This window comes from Eptesicus fuscus, chromosome 4 (genome assembly GCF_027574615.1).
Source record: "Eptesicus fuscus isolate TK198812 chromosome 4, DD_ASM_mEF_20220401, whole genome shotgun sequence".
Lineage (NCBI taxonomy): Eukaryota > Metazoa > Chordata > Mammalia > Chiroptera > Vespertilionidae > Eptesicus > Eptesicus fuscus.
Genome location: NC_072476.1, coordinates 91015027 through 91038025, shown reverse-complemented (window position 1 = coordinate 91038025; position 22999 = coordinate 91015027).

Genomic DNA, 22999 nt, shown 5'->3' with positions numbered 1-22999 from the left:
CATCCAGTCTAATTAGCATATTACACTTTTATTGTTATAGATAGCTATATCTATCTATATCTATCTATCTATCTATCTATCTATCTATCTATCTACCTACCTATCGATCATCTTCTATCTGTCATCTATCTATAATATGTGTCCTGACATGTCCTGAGTTTACTTATTAGAGTTTGATTAATCAGCATTTACTGTAGAAAACGATGTGCAGATAGGTAGCTTTTGGGCTCATAGTATCCATAGTGAATTATTCCTTGAAGACAGTTAAAAATCCTTGACTGAATTATAGAACTGAATTGACGTCATTCTGTGTGAAAGTTGAATTGTTTGACAGTTGTACCAGTATGTGCCTCTAAGGGAGCTGACCCTTCCTGTGCTCAAAAGGCTTCTCAGAATAGGTTGCCTTTGATTTGCTTGAGCAAGCAAGCATTCAGCCATAGAAGCCACACAAATTTTACCTTACATTGCAGAGCCCCAGTGATTTTATATTTAAAACAAGGAAACCAGTCCAAGCTAATGTTCAGACTGCATTTTCCTCATTCAAAGTAAGTTTTCAGTGACATATTAGAGAATGTCTAGATTTAAATAATATTGCTTATATGTTCTATAAGATAAACTATATACTGTATACAAAGATAATCAAATATAATGACTATTTGTATGGACTAAAATATTTTTAAAAGATAATGGTGAGAAACCTCTGTCCAAATAATAACTTTAACTGAATAGATTTTATCTTTTTAATGATCATATATATGTAAACATCAGTATATATGCACAGTGTTCTAAATAAACCTTTAATTTTAGTATAGTTTTACAGGAAAGTTGCAAAGGTAATATAGAGTTCTCATATATGCTTCACCCATTTTCTCCTGTTAACATCATTGTCATGGCACACAATAACAAAGAAACCAACTTAGTCTGATTACAGAAATCCAGATTTTACTTGGATTTTACTATTTTCTCCACAAATGTCCTTTTTCTGTTCCAAGATGCTATCTAGAATGCCATATTACATTTAAGTGTTATGTCTCCTTAGTCTAATCTGGTATATGACAGTCTTAGACTTTGCCGGTTTTTCATGCTCTACTAATTAGTTTAATCTCTACAATATAATTCTCCAGGTTCCATTATCAAGTAATTCTTTCCAGAAGCACTTTTCATTGCCAAAAATAACAGTTCTAACCTCAGAACTTTATTGGGGAAATGTTTTACACTGTGCTAAATGAAACATGTTTGTGTTTTAAATTGCATACAACTTTAGGTGTTTTATCAGTACTTTAATTAACTTATATTTTTAAATATCCAGCAATTCTTGATAAACTAGGTATTAGAAAAGTACCTCTATTTTGTTACCATTTTTTAATGTAAGAATAGTTGTTACTATCTGCAATTTGCTGCTTGCAGAGAAGGTAATAACTCAGCTAAGGAGGTTTAGAATAGAGGGTGGAATTTTAAATATTCTCTGTGCCAGCAACAAGTAATCTGTAGCTTTTGAAAGCCCCTCTACTGACCTGTCCAGTGTACACAGAAGTGGTTAAAATAAGGGAAACAATATATTATGTTCTAAATTTTCACTTTCTATATTCATTCTAAAATTTTTTTTAGAAATCCAGAATGGTAATTGCTAACATAAATATAAGTAGCAAATGGTGATATTAGAAAATGCAACGTTAACATTGTTCAGTGTTGATACAGTATAGAATGTTTGTATTAAATGTGAATTGTTACTGAAATGTAATCATGAAGAAATTTATTTTTGTCTTCACACTGCTTTAAACATTTTTGCACAAGAGAGCAATAACTTCCCTGCAGCTTAATGAAAAATTAAGACATCCCTGTGACTTTTCATTGCTCTCGGGTAATAATAATGTGTAAATAGTAACGGTCATATTGAGGTTCAGACACAGAGCATCAATTTGGTAATTGCATGTGTCCAATCTCATAATTAAGATATCAATTTACATTTTACAAAAGACTCCCATAATTTCTTAAGTAGGACATGGCTCAGATGGAATCATCTGCTTTTAGGGAATGGAGTATGGTAAATTTAACTCTATAATTCCTCTTCGCAGTAGGCATTTTGTATTAAAAACCAAAGCAACTGACAAAGGTGATAAAACTCTAAGACGCATGTGCTCTGACCAACCATAAAAAGGGAGTTCAGTTATTCTCTAGTGCAGCCCTATGATGACTTTGTACTCTATCAACCTAACTAACCAAAATTAGATTTTCAAATATATCCCTCCCTATATGGTTTGAGTTAGTCTTGACTACTAGAGAAATGTTCTTGACGTTTGGATGAGGTGAAACAGAGCATCTATTATTGTTCTCTGAAGGTTAGAGTAAGACCAGACATTGTTATAGCTCACATATGTTGACTCTGATCTAGGCTTGAGCCAAATCTCAAATTGTAGCTCCTTTAGCTCCCAATAGATGTCCTCCTTCCACAACTTAAATTCTGGGCTAGGCACATTTGCAGTTCTGTAGGGAAGGCCTTCCAGTGTAACACGTAGGTCACTCACACCTACATAAAAATTAGAAGACGGTGAGAGAAAAAGATTTCCTTGATGGTTTGTTCTGATACACTTTCTGTCCAAGCCCAAAGTAATCTTGAAACAGAAGTACTTATTTCATAGACTGTTTAACCAGCTTTCACAAAAGTGCATGGTCCAGCCCCTCTCATAAACCCCTTATATTCAGCTATGCATTAAATACCACTCCAAAAGTGTGTCCTCCCAACCTCAGCTAAGGAGGTTCAAAGTGGAAATTGGGGGATACATATGTCCCAATTATAGGAGACATATAGCGGTCATCTTTGAAGCCCCTCACACTAAATCTGAAAGAGGAGAAGTGCTTTCTTAGATCACCCTCTCTGATGGTATAAACTGGGAATCATAGCTCAGTGCTTCACCAAATATATTTTTCTTACAAGACTTTTTCTCAATCTCCATACCATTGGTTCCCTTATCTCCTTGTAGCTTGAAAACTATTGAAATCCTACTTTGAACTTTCCACATGGTGTTCTGAAAATTAACTCAGTGATCTTTTCTTATCCCAATGCCCTTCTCAAAGCTATTATTTTACCATAATTATGTAATAGAAATTAGTTAAAAGGTTGATAAGAATAAGTGATATTTTCAGTAAAAATTTATTTTGTAATGCTAAACCATGAAGTCTGAAAATGTTTATAATATATATAGTAAGACATTTTATACTATGTTTATTAAATTATTTTGCCTTATGATCAATAGGTACACATAACTAGAAATAATTTACAGTAATATACTGAGAAGAATTGACTTAATCCATAGAAGGATTCACTCTCTGTGTTCAAAGAAACAAATTATTTTATGCTTACATTAATGAAGACATCAAGATACATATGGTCCAATAATTAATCTCTTTCATCTAATGAAATAAGTATTTCACAATATAGATTTGGCAAGAAAATAATTAAGAAAAAAATTGTCTTTAGGAAATAAAGAACTCTATTCTTTTCTGACAACAGAGAAAAGATTTGTGTTAAAATGTTATGTAGCAAACCTATTTGTTTCCATTTTTTTTTTTTTTTTTTTACTCATTTCAGTGTTCATCAGGTCATGTCTGTAAAAATCAAATTACTTTATCTCAAAAGACTTTGCTAATATGTGAGACTTGAATACACGGTAATTTTTATTTTTCTTTGTCTTCCTTGCCTGCTTTCTATTTTATAAACATAAGTTGAGGTGTTTAAAAAAAAAGCAAAATTTTATTTTATGACATTTGAAATATTCAGAAGCACAAAATATTTAGTTTTAAAAATACATAAGATAATTTTTACTCCATTAATTAGACAGAAAAATGAAGAAGATATGGGTACAATCTTTAAAATAAATGGAAATTTCATGAAACTTATTCATGCTTAATCTACTATTAGAGGTAGTTAAAACAGATAACAAAAATTTATTTAATGTTAGCTTCAGTGAGAAAACAAATATTTTAACAATTATCTACTATCTTATCAAATAGCTCTTAAAAAGATAAAAAAAAAATAAAAAAAAAGAAAAAAACAAAAAAAACAAAACAAAAAAAAAAAAAAATCAAATAGCTCTTTAATTCCACTATATAATTTAATTTTTTTATCATACAACAATTCAAATAACATGATATTTTGATATTTATCATTAATCAAACTAAATTCACAACACATATTTTTATTTGAAACTATCATTTTAAAATGCATTCTCCAACTTCCAACTGAATCATGTTTCTTTGGATGATACTAGAAGTGTGAAAAATAAGAAAGTTCCAATAAAATGAAATCCAAAGTATTTTAAATAGGCTTAGAAAAAATATATTGTGATATAAATATAGAAACACAGTTGACACACAAGTAAAATCAGATTTAATATTATTTTATTTCCAATAACAGCAATGTCACTCACAATTTTCAGCACTGCGTTATTTTCTGCCAAAGTGTTTATTTGCTTTTATTGACAAGCTAAATAACATCATTTTCACTTCACCCAAAAATCAACTTGTGTTAACAGAGACTTCTAAAATGTTTTCCTGGTCAGAGATGGAATTTTTAGAACAGTTAGTAGTCAGAGATATTGGGGAAGCAAACCTCTAACTTCAGGTTTAAAAATATATTTAATTTTTTTAAAATAAGCTCCTTTGATTTGGGTTATTATTTTATCAGACAATGTCAATGTATATCTCATTAAAAACAGCAAACAATATTTGCATTCATTTAAGATAGTGATTTTGCATCTGCTAATAATTGAAAGTACTTGGACACACCTATATGAGAAAGTTTATAAAACCAATCAATGGGAACAGTTGTCCTCTTATTTATTTGTATGTATAAATTGATAAATATGAATTGTCTTGTTTATAGTATTTTAGTGCGAACATCATTTTCTGTTAAAACGTATTCAATAAATGATTATTCCTATCGTAGAATCACATTGATTTAGCTCACCTGGTTTTAAACAACCTCTTGGGATAAACTCTTTTGATTTCTGGAGTGAGAAACAAAAAAGAACAGGACAACCAAAGGACTTGTATGCGTGCATCTAAGCATAACCCATGGACACAGTCAGTAGGGGGCGGTGAGAGCATGTGCTGGGTTGCGGGGTGGGAACCAGTGGGGATAGGTCAATGGGGGAAAAAGGAACCATATGTAATACTTTAAACAATAAAGAATTAAAAAAAAGAACAGGACAGAATTCCATGCAGATGGCTCAAGATAAATGTAGCAATCTGACAATTTGTGCACAGGTCTTATGGGCTGACAAACACTTTGGCCAGTTTTCTAGTCCTATCCACTTTGCAATTGGCATACAGACAAGATATAAAGCTTTTATTGACTGCATCCTTCTCTGATGGCTTTGGATGTACGCAGAGTGAGCTGCTGTGCTTGTGGTGTGATGTGAGGAGCTTTGCTGTCTCATTTGTATGAGAACACAGTTGTAGCTGTGGTCCATTGTCATGACAACAACGTGATGCTTGTATCCAAGAATCAATACTAATTCCTTGAGTCTATTTCTCTGCTATTGAAGTTTTACAGTAGTATAGTGAAAACACCATGTGGCACTGGGTGATATAATATAATTTTATTTCCAATGCAACTACTGAAAATGCTTCTCTGATATTCCCACCTTTTTTTACACAACTAATATCTAATTTGATAGATATTCTTTAAACAGCTAGTCAAAAAAGAGTGATGACATCTAAATATTATCATTATGAATTGATTAGTGCCATGAGAAGCATTAGGCAGCTGACTATGGCATTGCACTCTGGGACTTACGATACTGTGTTTTTAAACTAACTATGTTCCAAGACTCATTTTCTCTGGGGCTCATTAGACATCAGTTTGACTTTTTGTGTGTGTGTGTGTGTGTGTGTGTGTGTGTGTGTGTGTGCCTCTGTAAAGAAGACACTGGCTAATAAATTTTACTTATGCCTTATAATAAGATTAAGAAATATTTTGCTTTATGGAAGAGCTTTTCCACAAATTGTGGAATTATGAAGTGTAAATTGCTTATTTTATCTATGTATTAATATAATTTTAACATCAAAATTCTCTAGTCTTACTTGGACATATGTCTTTTCCTGCACATCTAGTCCATCTGGAGTGGAAATTTATAGCAATAATCTAATTTTTGTACACCATTTTACTTAGTTTGTGATTGAAAAGTGTCAATGCATATACAATGTTAAAAAGATATAAAAAAATAAAATCTCAACACCAGGATGGTAAGCTACAACAAGACTCATCAGGCATTAGGAATTTTAGTGTTGTTTTTATCCATTTAGTATTATTAAAATTTATACATACATAACTGCAATGCATACCTAGCCAAATTTTTCAACACTTATTTTTTATGTCAGAAGATAACAATAATTCTTTAAAACTTTTAAAACTCATCTCTGAAAGGAAATTATGCACTAAACTTTATTGTTTTGGTTTTCTCTTTCCTCTTAATTCAAAAGATGTTATTTGTTGTGGGCTGTTTTCCTTCTGGGGAGTAAATGCTGAGAGACAGGAACACAAAATGTATATTTGAGGAGTAATACTATGAATGGAATAGGCCAGACGCAAGAATATGGGGCAGCCCTCTGACCACAGTGCAGACTTGTCAGTCTGCCAGCAGCAAGGAGAATCCTGAGCAGAGTCCTGCCTTGGGTGAAATGGCAAGGTCCTTAAACAACTGATTTGTACACTTATTGTCTGAGGGCCACTCAGGAAAGGCAGGGACATTGTTACCATGGCTTTGCTCACTCATTGACCAAGGTCTGTCCCAAGAAGGTATGGCAACTAGTTAAACTTTACAGCTGTTTTAGAGAGTGTCTTCTTGAAAGGGGTTCTGTCTACAGGTGGGCTTCTCCCGCCCCTTTTAATGTCTTTTCCTGTTCTGTTTTGTTTTGTTTTGTTTTGTAATAGGTAATTCTCTAAGTCCTGATTACATTCTCTTGTTTCTCTGTTTCACTTTTACTTGATTTCACTTTAAGGAAGAAGGGATATTTGCTGTTAACATCCCTTTGTGTTTTCAAGCAAAGCCTACACTGGTAAATCACCCAAAGAGAAAGGTTTCAATGACATGGAAAACTAAAACCTACTTCACAAGGATTGCACATTGAAGACTGAATAATGTATTGTTGAGTCATAATTCTCCTATTCTGTTTCTTGGCAATATACATTTTAATAATGCATATATAATTTCGAGAAATCGATGAATATGGAAGCTAAATATTTGTGGAAATTTACCTTAACAAGTAGGATGCTATCAGAAAATCCACTAGTTCTAGCTATTCAGAGATGGAAATGCACTCTAAAATTCCAAATGACTCATGTCTTTTTGTTATACTACTTTGATTAGAATCTCAGTTCCAATTTTTTCAATTCAACCATAAGTGTTCTCAGAAAATAAATCCAAGAAAAGAGGTATTTAGGTTGAGACATTGATTGTGGTGATCTCAAAAATAAGAGTGTTATAATCACAGCATTTTAAATGTCTTCTCATACTAAAAATAACCAAAAAGAAGGCATAACATTTATATTTTGTCAAATAAAATGCTGAAATCAACTTAAAAAATCTGTTTTACTGCTTATATATTTCGAAATAGATAACTAAAATAGTTTTTAAATATTTAATTTATTTAAGCATATTGTTTATATATTTGTATTTGTTTCTAAGAAAATAATTTTTAATATTTATGACTCCTAAAGTCACTTGTGGTTCTATGTATTCAATTAAAATAGTATTTTTCCAACTAGTATATATTTTTTATTTCTCCATGCTCAATTTTTAGTGTTTTGTTTAGCATCTATTATATTAAATATTTAATAAATATTTGTTAATATATTTTTAATTCAACTTACTGTTTTGACACATTGCTATTTTGCTTAGAATGATTGATGCATAATAATTTGGTGGACTGGCCAACAATTATAAGTATAGAATAATATTAATATCTATATATGTTTAAAATATTTAGTATTTATTGTATACATAGCTTAATAGTCAGACTATGCTAAGCATTGTAACAGAGCATTCTCAAATCAGTGTCTTGACCCAATAAAAGTTTATTTCTTGCTCATGTTACATCCCAATGCTGGTCAAGGAGCTCTTTTATGCATAGTAACACTGGACCCCTGCTCCTTATTGTATTGTCATCACTTAGTCTCCAAGTTGCCTCCCACATGAATGACAGTGGGTGCTATTTAGTGACCATATATACCTTCTGCTTACATTCTTTTTTTTTTTTTTTTTATATATATTTTATTGATTTTTTACAGAGAGGAAGAGAGAGAGATAGAGAGTTAGAAACATCGATGAGAGAGAAACATCGATCAGCTGCCTCTTGCACACCCCCTACTGGGGATGTGCCCGCAACCAAGGTACATGCCCTTGACCGGAATCGAACCTGGGACCCTTGAGTCCGCAGGCCGACGCTCTATCCACTGAGCCAAACCGGTTTTGGCCCTGCTTACATTCTTTTGGCTAAAATTTTTGAACATTGATTTCCCACCCTGCAAGAGGGGTGGGAAATCTAACTGGACTGTGTGCTCAAGAAAAGGAAAACAGATCTTGCTGAGGATTAGCAGCCACTGCCACTGCAATATATTTCTTCTTAGATTTAGAGAGTTATAACTCTTACATTAGTAACTACTGTTATACTTTGTTGAATATATTTTCAACATCAGACCAGCTTAACGCTAAGAAAAACAAATACTGCTGTAGTAGAAGTTTTTTTTTTTTTTTAGCTACTTTTTTGTTGTTGTTTTTCTTTCTTAGAATCTTCATTCTAATAGAAAAACATACAATATCCATATACATAAAGCATTAAGAATGCAATTATATTTCTTTGTTTTTAAGGAAATAAAAGTATATCCCCCTTAACTTTTTAAAAAGAGGCAATAAACAATTGATTCTAAGCCACACATGTCGCTTCCACATTAGCTATTATGAATTGTCACAACAATGTTTCCACTGAAACAACTACAAAAGCTGGATAAGAAATTAAAAAAAAAAGATAAATTAAAATGAAAAAAGAAAAATTCAAAGGCACTGAAGAGCAAATAAGGCCAAATTAAGTTTTTGTTTGTTTGTTTGTTTTTTGTGGGGCTTTTACCATGAGCCAATTAGAAAATTTAATCTCATTTTAAAGTCTCTGTAGTATATAACAACACAAATATTTTAAGGGACATAGACATATACTTAATAAATGTTTAGGATAATCTTAATTGTAAACATTTATTGAGGAAAATTAAAAATTGTATAAGAAATGAAACCTTTACTTAATAATGATACCATATAAATTTCAATATATTCAATAAATACAAAAATTCAAGATAACTATAATAAATACCTTAAAATGGTCTTACCCTTGAAACTTACAAGCAGATTGAACCATTATACAGACTATTAAAGGAGCCATAATTAGCAAGAAAATATTGAGATAGGATGGGAAGGGGACTTGATCTACTATAATGACAGATAATAAAAAAAATATGGCTCAGAGATAGACATGCCAATTAATCAGAATTGAGAGTCTATGGATTCACAAATTTATAGGAACTTGGTATGCAAGAAATAGGAGAGCAAATCTATGTGTAAAGGAAAACTTTGAAAAAGCTGTTATGTCTGTCTGTAGGTTTAGACTCATCAGCACTCTTCACAGAAAAGTGATTAAATCAAGTACATTTTTTGGTAAGTTGAATTTGGCATGCCCACGACTAATAAGGCTTATCACTACTTTATATAAGCCTTATTTTTTATGTCTTACTCTGGATTACAGTTGGTCATGAGGGCTTTTTATTGACTTTTTCATGATCAATGCAGTGTTTGTTTCTGAAACATGCCATATCTTCTGTAATGTTTCCTCAATTTACTTATTGTTTCAATATTATCAGAGGAGTATTTTGTTCCATAAGGAGACATCAGAGAGAATAGTTTAGAGGTGTAAGCTATGGTATTTGATTTTCTTTCATTCAACCTTATTTGTGTTTTTGTACTGTTACTTGTTATACTGTGTGAATTTTCTTTCAATACTTGTCAACAGACCAGCAAGAGTTATCATTCAGAGAACCTGTTACGTTTCTTTTGAAGATACACAGATCTGCTTTCAAATATTAGCTCACCTTGTTTTATGATATAGGCATATCTGTTGATTTTTTTGAAACTCTGTTTCTTAAATAATAAAGTGGAATAACAATGTTTGTCATAAGGGGTTATTTAAAAGAGATAATAAATTTAAAATAAAGGAAAACTTCCTGAAACATGCTCAACATCACTAATTATCCGAGAGATGCAAATCAAAACAACAATGTGGTACCATCTCACACCTATCAGAATGGCTATCAACAACAAATCAACAAACGACAAGTGTTGGCGAGGATGCAGAGAAAAAGGAACCCTCATGCACTGCTGGTGGGAATGCAGACTGGTGCAGCCATTGTGGAGAATAGTATGGAGTTTCCTCAAAAAACTGAAAATGGAACTCCCATTTGACCCAGTAATCCCACTCCTAGGAATATATCCTAAGAAACTGGGAACACCAATAAGAAAGGATATATGCACCCCTATGTTCATAGCAGTACAATTTACAATAGCTAAGATCTGGAAACAGCCTAGGTGCCCATCAGCAGATGACTGGATCAGAAAACTATGGTACATCTACACAATGGAATATTATGCTGCCATAAAAAAGAAGGAATTCTTACCATTTGCAGCAACCTGGATGGAATTGGAGAACATTATGTGAAGTGAAATAAGCCAGTCAATGAAAGAAAAATACCACATGATCTCACTCATTTATGGATAATAAAGCACATTATAAACTTGAACAAAAAGATCGATACAGAGGCAGTAAAGCATCAAACAGTCTGTCAAATTACAGCAGGATAGTTAGGGAGAGGTGGGGAAGATAAGAGATCAATCAAAGGACTTGTATGCATGCATATAAGCATAACCAATGGACGCAAAACTCTGGGGGGGTGAGGGCATATATGGGAGTGGGGTAGGGGGGCAATGGTAAGATATGTACACATATAATACCTTAATAAAAAAAATTGGAAAAATAAAAAAAATTAAAAAATAAATTAAATAAAATAAAGGAAAACTGTAGACCTTTAAAATAAATGATCTTTTTAAATGTCTCTATGATAAGAACAAGAAAATGGCATTGTTTTACATAAGGATGAATTCTAATATTTATGTGTATTTAGCCATCAATTCTCTATTTGTTATGTTCAATTAAGAATCAGAAAAATACGTTTATTTTACCTTCACTTATTCCGCCTGTGTTCTTTCAACCCTTATGTAGATTTCACTTTCTGACCTCTACTATTTTGCATCTCTCTAAAGAACTTTTAAACATTTCTTGAAAAACAGTCCTACTGGCAACAAATTCCTTTAATTAATTTTTTGTTTATCTGAGAAACTTTGTATTTCTCTTTCAATTTTGAAGGATAATTTTGCATAGTACAGAACTTTCGGTTGGTGGTTTTCTTTCTCCTAACACTTTACATATTTCAATTCATTCTCTTGCTCATGTGGTTTCTGAGAAGTCAGATGCCATTCTTATCTTTGCTACTCTCTAGATGCTACTGCCCCACCTGCTCTAGCTTTTTTTTAAAGACTTTTTTCTTTATCATTGTTGTTCTGAAGATTGAATATTATCTGCCTACGTGTGTGTGTTTTTGACACTTACTCTGCTTGGTGTTCTCTGAGCTTTTTCATTTATGGTTTAGTGTCCAGAATTAATTTGGGGAAATAGTCTTTATTTCCCAAAGATTTCTTCTTTTCCTTTAGATCGTTCCCTAGTATTCTTATTATGTATAGTTTCACCTTTTGTGATTGTCCCACTGGATTTTTCCAGTATCTTTTCTCTTTTCAGTTTTTGGAAGTTTTAAACTCCGAGATTTTTTTTTTTTTTAAGCAATGTCCAGTTTACTCATAGAGGCATTAAAGTCATTTTTCCCATCCAAGTCATTTATTTAGGTTTATGTGTAGTGCATTTAAACTCTATTATCTGGTTTTGAATATTTTTTTAGAAGTCCATATCTCTACATGCAATGCCTCTCTGTTTTTGCATGTTATCTACCTTTTCCAATGAAGTCTTTAGCATATTAGTAAATCATAGTTGTTTTTGGTTCGGTTCCCAGTTTGTTAAACCTACAATTTCTTCTTTATCTGGTTCTGATGCTTGCTCAGTCTCTTCAAATTATATTGTTTGCCATTTATTATGCTGTGTAATTTTAATTGAAAGATGTGCATGTTGTACTGAGCACAAGGGGTTAGGACCTCAGCATATGCATTTTGGCAGGATAGAACTTAGCCCACACCACTTCTATCTCAGTTGTATCAATTTTTTCCCCTTAATTTCTCATTAGTCCATAAATAATTTTAAAGTAGATATATAGTACCTTTTACAGGATCTTACTATATAATAGAAGAAGTTTTGTACTATTTTCACTAGTGTCAGTCAAATGCTTTTCTAATTTTTTAAGTCTCCTACTTGTTCCTTATATTGCATGGGATTTTATTTATTAACTTTGACCCTTTGAAACCTTTATATTTATTATCTTCATTATTTCAAGTTGCTGACTTTGCCAAAATGAGATGATGTTAGGCTGTGTTAACAATATTGTAAAAGCCAATTCTATTCAGACATAGTTACAATTTGGCAAGCAGGGAACCTTAATTGCTAGGAATAAATTGTCTATAGATAACCTGTGGTTCTTAAACTATGCTCCCTTGTCCATCAAAGTAAGTCTTCTGTTTATTAAAATATAACAATGGTGATACTTTTGTTCTATAAAAAACTACAGTAAATATTTCATATATTGCCTATATTTTACTTTTTGGGTGATATTGGCAATTATTTCTTAGCCATTAAGTCATAAAGCATTTATTCATTTTTTCTTTATATTACAAGTATATAATGTCAAGATGGATTTATGTGCATTTTAGAAACAGAACGATCCTTAAACTGATACCAATTTGATTAACATATTCATAAAGTGTTTAAATGAGACTGATTATTAAAAATCAAAATAAATTTTGGCCCTAGACAGTTTGGGTCAGTGAATAGGGCATCGGTCTGCAGACCCAAGGGTCCTGGGTTGGATTCTGGTCAAGAGCATGTACCAAAGTTGCATTTAAAAAATAAAGATAAATTTTGATGTCTCCAGAAACTTTTGAGATGTACTTAGATCTTTCAAATTTAGTCCGACCTGTGGCTACTTACCCATATTTTAATAAACTGCTGGATGTTGTTTTGTAAATAGATCGCATTATTGGTGTTTCCACTTAGGATATCTGTGCATTTGACTCTCATGTTACCTTTATCTCCAGGGCCCTGTGACTGCTTGAAGTAATAGGCAATTTAAAATGAAGCTCATCCCATAAAAAGAGAAGTTCTGAATGGACAATTCTCAATGTCATTTCAGCCTCACTGGCAATGAAAGGGGATATATTTAAAGCTTTCCCTGCCTTTCAGTAGTGAAGAAAGCTTTAGGTTAGTTTACACCCAAGCTGCTTCATTTACAATTCAATTAGGATGAATGTCACTGGAGGCAAAAGCTGTGAACAGCATTTTTAGATTCATTTATAAAGATGCCTACCGGATAATGCAGGTTCAGTTTCAGGAGTTCAGTTCCTATGGAACTTTAGGTATGCTAGGGAGAATTATAGTCACTTTTAATCATTAAAATGCATGCATGGAGTACTTCAAGCAGGCTTATTCATCACTCCTGAAACACTGACAAAATGCTTAAGGGCCTACTTCTTCACTAAGGTGAAATAAGGAAAATCCTCATTCTTTAAGGCTCAGGGTTATATTTTGCATAGGTAGGTCCATTTTTAAATGAAACTTATTAGCTCTCTGTAGACAAAACAATGCAATAGCCACTGCTTTTATGCAGCATGCTGTTTGTATGTAAACATGAAGTTACATCAGGAAGAGGAAATACATATTGAAGCAGGAGATAGTATGCCCTTAATTTCACGTTTTCAAGCATCATCATTCTGCAGATTGTATTTCCCCTGAAATTTTTGATGCATATTTAAGGCTACCAGTTCTTAAGAGATAGTCACAAATGCAAAATCATATCGTTTTTATTTCTCGTATCCAGTTTATCCTTGAGTGAAATAATGTATTTGCCACTAATGAATGTATCCTGTATTAATATTAGTATACTTACATAATGATGTAATTTCTTAACAGTAGCACATATTGATATATGTAGTAGATATTGTAAAATCATTTTATGGAAAAAAAATTGTTAAAGTTTTTATTGATTTTTAGAGAGGAAGGGATAGGGACAAAAAGAAACGTCAATGATGAGAGAAAAATCATTGATCAGCCGCCTTCTGCATGCCCCCTACTGGGGATTGAGTGTAGAATCCAGGCATGTGCCCTGACCAGGAATCAAACCTGGAATCTCTTGGTTCATGGATAGATGCTCAACCACTGAGCCATACCAGCCTGTCATGTGGCACAATTTTAATAGAATCAGAATTCCTCTGAAACCTGCTTTGTCATTATTACCAATTACAATCAGTTGAACTCCACTGATTCTCCTAAAATAAATTGTGAAAGTTCTGGAAAACAAGACCACAAAAATATTTCCATAATTTAAAATTTATAATATGAATATTTGAAGAGCTAAACAGTATCATATTTATTTATCAAAGAACTTTCATTTTCTAAATTAGATTGAAGTTGGGATGACTGTAGCACTTCCAAGTTTTTTTGTGTTTTTTTTTTAATCATTCCTTGCCAAAGCTCTGATCAACTGTAAATGAGATGCTTATAGAACACACTAAAATGCTCTTAGTAATTTTCAAGCAGTATGTATGACATTGCCCAGAATTTGAACTTTTCCAGATTTTGTTTCCAATAAATGTAAATTGCTTTGTATAGTGAATAGTAATTTAAAATTATCAAAGTGCTCCCACAGTAGAGTACCCATAAAATGTAAAGCCTTTTAGTGATTTTAATCTCTGTGCACACTTTAGAGTAATTTCAACACATCAGATGCTTTGATTCTTAGTTTCCATTGCTTTAATTTGAAGGAATGAAAAATGCCAAACCAAAATATCTTTTATAATTAGTGCAAGATGTAACTAACCTGGATTTAAGATTGACTTGGAGAGTTAAACATGTGAACTATAACTATTTATTGATGCAGGGAAAATAATTAACCACCATTATAACAATTATCTATAATACTAATTTACATATTCCTGTCAGACTCGATTGAATTTATTACTCTAGTATGTTTCCCTAGTGAACTAATAGTATACTAATACTTTTATATTTTACTAGAGGCCCGGTGCATGAAATTCGTGCACTGGGGAGGGTGTCCCTCAGCCCAGCTTGCACCCTCTCTAATATGGGACCCCTCGGGGGATGTCCAACTGCAGGTTTAGGCCCGATTGGCCTAATCCTGCAGTTGGACATCCCTCTCACAATCCGGGACCACTGGCTCCTAACCGCTCACATGCATGCCTGATTGCCCCCTAACTGCTTCCTTGCTGGCCTGATTGCCCCCTAACTGCTCCTCTGCAGGCCTGATTGCCCCCAAATACCCTCCCCTGCTGGCCTGATCACCCCCAAGGATTTTATTAGTATAGATATGACCCTGCACAGAAAATTTTACTAACCCTGCTTTACAATAAGGGCTTGACAATTGAATCATTAGGACCAGACACCAAGATTTCCTTTCTTTGAATAGTGGAGGGAATACTTATCTTGTCTTTAAGTTGCCCGGAAATTAAAATGAGATAATGACTTAGAAAAGTATGAAAGCACCATATAAAGACAACTGTCTTTTTAATGAAGTGGCAAAATGAAAAACACTTTTTATTCTCCCCTTCCTTCCTTTACAGCTTATATTTAAACTTTGAAATTTATAAAAATTTCATTCCAATTTTCATTTCTTTACATTCAACATTATTTTGTATTGGTTTCAGGTTTTATATTAGTTACAGAATAGTGGTTAGACAATCATATACTTTACAAAGTGTTCCCCGATATTTCTAGTACCCACCTGGCATCATACCATCATTACAACACTACTGACTATATTCCCTATTTATGTGACAATGGGTTTACAGGTTCCTTTCAGTCTTTCTTTTGTGTTTCTTGTCCTTCCTTTTCTTTCTCACTTCTTCCCTCATTTTCTTTATATAGTATCTCAATTGGCCATCAAAGCTCAGTGAAGGCACTGGGACACGCTTCATCCATTTTACAGACCAGGAAACTGAGGCCAATTCCAGTTGGCTGTGGAACTTGACTCAGCACACAGGAAGCCCTCAGAGCCATGCTCTTTGCGCTTCCTAAGGGGCAGCGGCCCAGCAAACAGAACAAACCTTTCAGTCAGGCTTCCCAGCCTCTTTCTCAAGCACCTCTTCATTGCGGATGCTCCACATTCTTTCCTCTCCCCCCATTCTTTACTGCCCCCCTTCTTCGAAGCAGGTGGAAGGCTTCCCACTCACTGCCTAGGCATGCTGTGCTATGGGGCAGGGTGTAGCGAGCTTGCTTTTGGGTCAAGGCAGGAGCAGTAGTCACTGCCTCTGAAGGGTGAAGGCTGCCTGAGGGAGGCCCATTAGCACTGGGAGCTTCTCTGAATCACCTCAGTCAGTCCAGTACCCTGCAGTGCAGCACCCCTTCACTGAGGTGGCTGCATCCCTCAACCCCCGCCTCAGGGGTGAGGGTCCTTGCCCTTCTGCCAGGAGTCCTTCCATGCCCCTTGATCCCTGGCTGGGCCCACCCACGTCTTGGGGGCACTGCAGAACCTCTGTCTCTCTGCAGATGAGGCAGATCCCTGCCCTAGGTCTCGGAAAAGCTATGAATCTGTGGCCAGAGGCCTGGTCTGGGTCTCAGCAACCACATGCCTCTAATGTTCCCAGGGACCCCGGGAGCGGCTGGGCAAGTCCTGCCACTCCCCCACCAGAGTGGCGATCATCCCCGGGACCCCCGGGAGCGGCTGGCTGGGCCTGGCCATGCCCCCCCAGGGTGGTGATTGCCCCCGGGACCCTGGGAGCAGCTGGCTAGGCCCGGCCATGCCCCCCCAGGGTGGCGATCACCCGGGGACCCCCGGGAGCAGCTGGCTAGGCCCGGCCATGCCCCCCCCGCCCCAGGGACCCCCGGGAGAGGCTGGCTTGGCCCGGCCACGCCCCCCTAGGGTACAGATTGCCCCGGGAGCAGCTGGCTGGGCCCAGCCACGCCCCCCCAGAGTGGCGATCGCCTGGGGACCCCCGGGAGCGGCAGGCTCGGCCCGGCCACGCCCCCCCAGGGTGGCGATCGCCCCCGGGACCCCCGGGGAGCTGCTGGCTGGGCCCAGCCACGCCCCCCCAGGGTGGCGATCGCCCCTGGGACCCCTGGGAGCGACTGGCTCGGCCCAGCCATGCTCCCCCAGGGTGGCGATCACCCCCGGGACCCCCGGAACTAAGAGGATTGGGCGCCGCCATCTTGGTCTTTTCAACGGCCAGATAGGCCACCCGGAGTCCCGCCCCCAGCCTCTCGCAGGCCCCATCATGGGCATAGCGGAGGTGCGGTCAATTTGCACGTTTCTCTATTATAAGGTAGGATACATCTTATGTGAGTGTAAACGATTGATGCTAACTACTTACAAATTACCAGAGGTGTTTATATTATAATTGGAGAACAGTGTTAATTGACTCAAGATTGAAAAAATGCCAAATAGGATGAAGTCCAAGAAAATCATGGTTATATTTACCAAATCAAAATACTCAAAAGCAAATATAAGAAAAATCTTGAAAGCAACTAGGGAAAGTGGAAAAATTGCACATAAGAAAACAAGTATTGCAAATATATTGAAATAATTATTAACATATTTTATAAATTGTAAAATAGTAATATATATGCTTTTCAATTAACACAGTAAATATCAAGAAAACATTAAAATTTAGGCAAGTTACATTTTATGCATTAAGACAGATCAGTGTAGACTGTAATTGCTTAACATGAAACTCTAGGCTGGTTGTTGATTTACTTCCTTCTATATACCAATCCACAACCTAGCCAGCATGGCTCAGTTGAGCATGATGGTTCAATTTCAGGTCAGGGCACATGCCCCTATTGTGGGCTCATTCCCCAGTAGGGGCCATACAGGAGGCAGCCAATCAATGATTCTCTCTCATCATTGATGTTTCTATCTCCCTATCCATCCTCCTTCCTCTCTCTAAAAAAAATCAATAAATTATTTTTTTTTACATACTGATCAAGACATGATTGTCTGAGCAATGCTGCAAAGCACCTTTGAGTCAGCAATGGAAAACTCAGAATGAATGTGTTTGTTGACAAATGACTACTAGGCTCAAAGTAGCTCAATAGATACCTAGTTGGTTTTTTTTACACATGCATTTGTATCTGTAGACAGCAAAATGACACTCATTGATATTTTCCTACTGAAAATAACTACTGTGATTTTGCAATCATGATGACTATAAATGGTATTTCTAGATATATGCAAAAGTTAAATATGAAATATAAATCTCGGTGATTTCAAAGATGTATTTTTCCCAAACCAAAATTCGTAGAAGCCCTGAATTCCACACAAAAATTACCTAAGCCTCAAAAACTCATGATCTAAATATTTGACACTAGACTATATTTACCTTCTGGAAGAAGAATGGACACATGACATATCCGTGTACATATTGAGATTTATAAACTGTATACAAAACTTTAGAAGAAATAAATCACTTAATCTACATAAAAATCTGTGTTGGGTATAATTACATGGAGTGGCCAGATTATTATGATCTCTGAACGCATAATAATCTGGCCACTCAGTGTATATCCTATATAATAAAAGACTAATATGCAAATTGTCCCCTTGACCAGGAGTTTGACCAGCAGGGAGGCTGGCAAATGCCCATGTCCCCTCCCCCTGGCCAGGCTGGCTGGACCCCACCCATGCACGAATTCATGCACTGGGCCTCTAATATATATACACTGAGTGGCCAGATTATTATGCATTCAGAGATCATAATAATCTGGTCATTCAGTGTATACTACATACTAGAGGCCTGGTGCATGAAATTCATGCACGAGGGGGTGGGGAGATCCCTCAGCTCAGCCTGCACCCTCTCGCAATCCGTGACCGCTGGCTCCTAACCACTTGCCTGCCTACTGGTTTGATCGCCACCTAACCCTCCCCTGCCAGCCTGATGGCTCCCAACTGCCCTCCCCTGCTGGCCTTATCACCCCTAACCACCTCTGCCTTGGCCCCCACCACCGTGGCTTTGTCCAGAAAGAAGTCTAACGGTAGGAAGATGTCTGGTCTCCTGGTCTAATTAGCATGTTACCCTTTTATTAGGATAGATGAGAAAACTGAGGCATGGGATAGCTAAGTAATTTACTAAGATTATAAAGACTGTGAGTAGGGAAACAAAATTGAACATCAGTTGTATTTTTCTACAGTCAATGTGTTAATGACTAGGCTCAAATGCTTAATATGTATATTTACCTTCTTTTATATATTAGTAATTAAATTGTAGGAATACATTTAGTCTAAATAATCTAAGTTAGATTCATGTACATAATGGTTAAAGCACAGAGCTCCATTTATACCACAAAAGGTTGTTGAAATACTCAAATTCATCTACTCTAGGCAGGAATGGAGGTTTTCCTGAAGAAAGAAGATCCTGCAATGGTCTGTTAAATATTATATCTCCTATATAACTTTAAAATTTGTTATTTGGTATTTTTTATATACTGCCTCATATAAGTCAATTCCTACTAGTTATGGTTTAAGAGGATTTTATGTAACACAATAAAACAAAATTATTGACCACACACCCAATTTTGGGTGTTCATATATTTTAGACTCAAATATTTAATTTTATAAAAACAAATCTCTTCTACATGATCAGCACTGGAGAGTAACGGTATATATTTGTATGTATATTCAACCTGAGAAAGACTTTTTTATTGATTATAATATACAGTGGAAAACACAGGTTTCTAAAATATCAAATGGTAAGATGATTATTTATGTTAATATGTATAGCCATTTATGATGCTAATATTTTTATTTCATTATTTTTGTGGCACTATAAAAGATTAGATCTTTTTCCCCCCGAGTCTTTTATTTATGCCATTTTATCTTTTTTTGAAAGACACTAAACAAATCTAAAAATAATGACCATACTGATCTGAACATACAGATATTCAGATGTTAATAATATTTATTTAATCTTATTCATGGAGACATTTCTAGTGAGCAATAAGCTTGATGAGAACTTCAGAAGCTACAGAAAATGACATGAATCAATGTGTTCTATTACTCTACTGCCCAAAATGCGGGGGACTATGTCCAAAACAAGTTTCATATTATGCACTAACTCTTTTTAACATTGGGAGATTCTAAAAGGATCCAATTTATTCAGGTTATGTATGCTGAACATATTAGGTCTCTTCAGTTGCAGCTTGAGTTTTTGATACAAGAATGTTTTATGCAGTCTGACTGCAATTTAGAAATGTTGATTTTGTCAACCAGGAAATAAATATATGAGCTGTAAAGACACTGCCTGACGTAGCTGGTCCTTCAGAATCTATTAGAGCCATAGTCTGGATTTATTGACTGACTGTAGCTATACCATAATAAATTCCATATTTGCTCCCAGAGGTTCTGTGTGATTCCACGTAGGAAATTCATAAAACGCTGCTACAGCCTCTGAAGATTGAAATGCAAGTCAGTGTGAACAACGAGTTGTTGAATGGACTGAACTAGAGGTTCAGCTTGCTAATACAACATATAACTAAAATTAAACTGTCATTACAACTGAACCTCTATGACAGAGCTCCTGTAAACTCATCTCCTCCAGGGAGAAAACACTGCATGTAAACTTTTGCTTCAAAGAATTCTGAAATTATATGTGGAACCTAAAGAAGTAAACTCATAGATGCAGAGTAGAATGGTGGTTACCAGGGGCTAGGGGTGGGGGACTTGGGGAGATAGTACTCTATTGCAACCAATAGATTAATAATTTTGGGGGATCTAATGCATAAACATAGTGATTATACTCAACAATACTATTTTATAAACTTCAAAGCTGTTAAGGGACTAGCGTTTAATTGTTCTCACTATGAAAAAGGAATGATAATTTTGTGAGGTGAGAGAGATGTTAGCTAACACTGCAATGGCAATCACATTGCAATATATAAATGAATCAAATCCACACATTGTAAACCTAAACTGACACGTTGTGTCAATTACATCTCAATAAACAAGATTTATTTGGTTATTGGCTAATTTTCAATAAACCATGAGCCTAGTTTAGCAAGATGTCCTACACACAGTGCAGGCTAGAATAAGATTAGGCCCATTTTTTTTTTTAGTTCAAAGTATAATATAAAGGTTTGCATTTCTAATGCTGGTATTAGAACCACTTGAACTATTTTAACCACAGTGGTTTCTTACATCAAAATAAATGTAATAAAATATTCTCACCTCCCAATTTCTTTAACATAAAATTATGGTAAGCAGGGCATAATATCTAAAATAAAGAAGACAGTTTCACTTCTTCTGTCTCTTTTTATGATATGCTTCATCATTTAATGCTTAAGTTGGAAAGACCTAAGTTTACTAAGGCCGTGTACATATAAAATTCATATACAGTCTAGGGCTTCTCAGGTCCACATGAGGCTATTTTATGTAGATTAGTCTGTGATTAATAGTATGGAGTCTATCAAGGAATACATTTTCTATGAAAAAGGTTATATTTTCCAAATACAATTTGAACTAGAGATAGTGTGATGCCCAGTAAAAGGTTATTTTCTAACTGCAGGCAGTTTTGAACTTCCATAAACTTGCATTTTCTTGCTTTTCTTATTAAACACTGTCTCAGCTTTCATTTTTAGGAAACACTTGCTGAAGATGTCAGTATGCTTTTTTTTTTTTTATTTTTTTGGATGCAGAACACTTTAAAACAAGGATGCAGGTAGGCATAAGGGTTGCCTTATGCTTGTCTTAAGACTTTTAAAAGGGCTATTTTGAAGGTACTCTGAAGGTGATATTTGTGCTCTTATTGATTCAGAAGAGAATTCTAAAGATGTGATAGAAGCCTACAAAGTATTAATAAATGATAAGAAAAAATGGCCTAAGGATCCTTAAAATTGCATTGAGATATATTAAATATGATACTGAACAGCTCCACATCTAGCTCTAAGAGTTTATTGGAGCACATTGAAAATATACTTAACGTGAAGTGATTCTTAAAGCTCAGTGGGAGGGGAATGTATTGATATTTCATCTTAGAGGAGAAGTATCTTTTAGCCACATATGAGTGAGCTCATGTGATGCTTGTCTTTCTCTGACTGGCCTGTTTCTCTTAGCATAATACTCTCCAGGTCTCTCCATGTTATCTCAAAGGGTAAGAGATCCTTCTTTTTTACAGCTGCATAGTATCCCCTGGTTTAAATGTACCACAGCTTTTTTATCCACTCATCCACTGATGGGCACTTGGCCTCTTTCCAGATTTTAGCTATTGTAAATTGTGCTGCTATGAACATAGGGGTCTATCTATTCTTTCTGATTGGTGTTTCAGATTTCTTAGGCTATATTCCTAGATGTGGGATCACTGGATCTGTAGATTATTAAGTTGATGTTAAACCCACCAAGCATACCAATTTAAGAAAAAATATTTTTAAATCAAATATAATTATAAGGAGTAACACATTTCTAATATGATGAGGAAAGAAGAGATAAGCCCATTATTGTTTAATATACCAAGAATATGAGGATATTAAATATTGCTTTACCTATCATATTTTATACTGACTGATATAGTCAGCTGGCATTTCATTCCAGGAAAATCACCTTTAAATACTTTCAGGGTTTGTATTCTGATGTCAACAAATCACATTTCCTCTCTTGGTGTTATAGCAAAGATCCCAAAAGGATTTTATAAGAACTGTTTACAAAGTGATCAATAAATATATTTACTTTCACACAAAGATAGCAGGT